At 40.0% G+C, this 2,724-nt stretch overlaps 1 pseudogene; it reads right to left on the bottom strand.

The window, feature by feature from the left end:
• Positions 1–1,643: 1,643 nt before the first annotated feature.
• Positions 1,644–2,467, bottom strand: LOC102726838 (small ribosomal subunit protein uS17m-like; annotated as a pseudogene).
• Between the last annotated feature and the right edge of the window lie 257 nt (positions 2,468–2,724).

Genomic DNA, 2,724 nt, shown 5'->3' with positions numbered 1-2,724 from the left:
GCAGACTCCCCGCGGAGCAGGGAGCCCGATGCGGGACTCGATCCTGGGACTCCAGGATCATGACCTGAGCCGAAGGCAGTCGCTTAACCAACTGAGCCACCCAGGCGCCCCCAGACAGGGCTATTTATAAACCATCCTAAATATCTGCTGCTTCTAAAAAACTCACTGGACTTGTTCTTTTCCCTAGGTAATCTAAAAATCAACTTCTCTTAACATGTACATCTTTAATCATACAATGATACAAAATCATTGTATTTTGTTTGATAAACGGCAAGGAAGAAAAACAACTGTCCAAAATTGACTATTGTGAATCATGTTAATGGTTTAGTTTGTTATAATATCTTCCCTAGCTGTACATAAAGCTATATAAAGAAGTGTTTGTCTCAATTTCAATTGAATCATATACACACAGTTCCCACTTGTAAACCCCATGTATTCACAGAGCCTGGTCAAGCATGGTGTCCAATCCTGACTTCATATGCAATGTGATTTAAGAGAGAATCTCAAGAAGACTACCTGTTGAGCATGGAGCCCAACATGGGGCTGGAGCCCAACATGGGGCTCGACCCCATGACTCAGATCATGACCTGAGGCAAAATCGAGAGTGGGAAGCTTAACTGACTGAGCCACCTAGACACCAAGTTTTTAAGTGGCATCATTGAAATAACAAATCAGAGTACAAAATAGGCAACAACAGAAACAGATTATTTCTAAATGCTTCTAATGGAATTAATATAAGTTATGGCTAAAGAAATACTGTGCCTGGCAAATTAGTTAAAAAGAAAGATTTTGGAATTGGCATAAAAATCAACCTCTTTATTATTTTCATTCTTGTGTTTAAAATTGCTTTAATAAATTGATTACTAATATTATGCACCGAACTTATCTCATTATTGTTGGCTATTTTCAAAAAAGGAGAAGCCATCATCAAAAAAACAAACACTTGCCATTATTAAAGACACTTGTTAGAGCCATAAATCAAAAACAGTAAGCCAAAAATGTTTCTTTGTTCATTTAATCATTTAAATTGACAGACCTACTATATACCAGGTACTGCATTATTTGTTATAGGTACTCATAGAAAAAAGAAAACAAAAACAAAAACAACTTGATTTTAGATTTTTTTTAAATTTTCAAGTTTTATTTTCTATGTGTCAACATTCTTAATACAGACTTTAATCTGATAAAGTCTGTTGATTATTTCCATTTGTAACTGGTTAAATCAGAGAAAAAAATTTAATTTCAAATATATGACACCAAAAATAAATATTCACTTACTGCAGTCTTATCTGTTTTATATCAAAAGATTTTTCCTCCCCAAATAAAGATTCTAAGATAAATTCAAGATTCCTTTGAATGAAAAAAAAATACACCTTTTAAAACAGTGAGCTTACAAAACAATGCAAGGGACTGCTAAGCACACTTACTATAAAGGGAATGTATGTCCAATGAAAAGGAAATTTAAAACATGACCTTAAACTTTTACGAAAAATTTTAACAAGGCCTTTACTTCATTTACTTTTAGCTACTCCATAAATACCAGAAGAGAAATCAGACTGTTTGTAATGAAACTTAGAAAAATTTCTTTTTTCATAAAGCAGACTTGTAAATCTTCCCCTTTGGCTCCTTCTTCCAATCCTCTTTCACTGTGCTGAAGAGCTATTGAGTTCTTCCAGATTTTTGGTTAAGTAAAAAAAGCTGACTGGGCTTTCCAGGTAGGTAGGGTTTTCTGGTCAATGGATCTATGACTTGTCTAACTTTGAAAATGATCTCGGCCAGTTCATGTTTCATGTGCTTTGTTGGTGGAACAGGTAGAGCTTTGAGAAGCACCATATCCCCAACTGTGCACTGCTGAAGAGCATCGTAGGCAAAAGTTTTTCGCTTATTAAAGTACTTTAATAGGGCGCCTGGGTGGCTCAGTTGGTTAAGCGACTGCCTTCGGCTCAGGTCATGATCCTGCAGTCCCTGGATCGAGTTCCGCATCGGGCTCCCTGCTGGGCAGGGACCCTGCTTCTGCCTCTGACCCTCCCCCCTCTCATGTGCTCTCTCTCTCTCATTCTCTCTGTCTCAAATAAATAAATAAAATCTTTAAAAAAAAAATAATAAAGTACTTTAATAAATAGGGATCCAAAACACTTTAGCTGTTTTTGTGCATTGCTGTTCCAATCACCTTCCCCATGATCCGTTTGGCATGGACGGAAGCACGAACTATTGACATGATGTGGCTTTAGTCACAGGAGTGCTTTGAGGGTTTAACCTAGAAGGTGCTCAATAGCGCTAAACGTGGGTCTTTACTGGTGTTCCTTATTTCTTTCTTTCTCTGGGCTTGCTTGTGTGCCTGTCCCCGAAAGACTCACAGCCCTGATACTCACGCGCGCAAGGCCTTGGAGGAACAGCCGGGGAGTCCTCCCCACTGGGGGAGACCTTCACGTGGGACTGCTTTCTTGATCAGTCCGGCAGACCTGGGGTAGGTTGTGGTGATCGATCCACCCGCCCCACACTACCCAGGAATCAGGCCATTCCCCTCACCTCCAGGCTCTCATGGGGCAGCGTCTCGCTCCTCCGAAAGCACCCCCTGCAATGGCAGGGCGCGACTGGCGATCACCTCCCGGCTCTACTTTCCTGGTGTGTGTCCTACAGAGGGCGGGCCAGAGAGTCGGCTGGTTGTTTCAGATTATTCACAAATATTAGAATAGTGGTAACATTGTTAGGTTAAATGTAGAA

This window comes from Leptonychotes weddellii, chromosome 8, assembly GCF_054177405.1.
Source record: "Leptonychotes weddellii isolate Sample4059 chromosome 8, ASM5417740v2, whole genome shotgun sequence".
Lineage (NCBI taxonomy): Eukaryota > Metazoa > Chordata > Mammalia > Carnivora > Phocidae > Leptonychotes > Leptonychotes weddellii.
The sequence above is the reverse complement of the archived record's forward strand: the minus strand, read 5'-3'. Positions and strand labels throughout refer to the sequence as shown.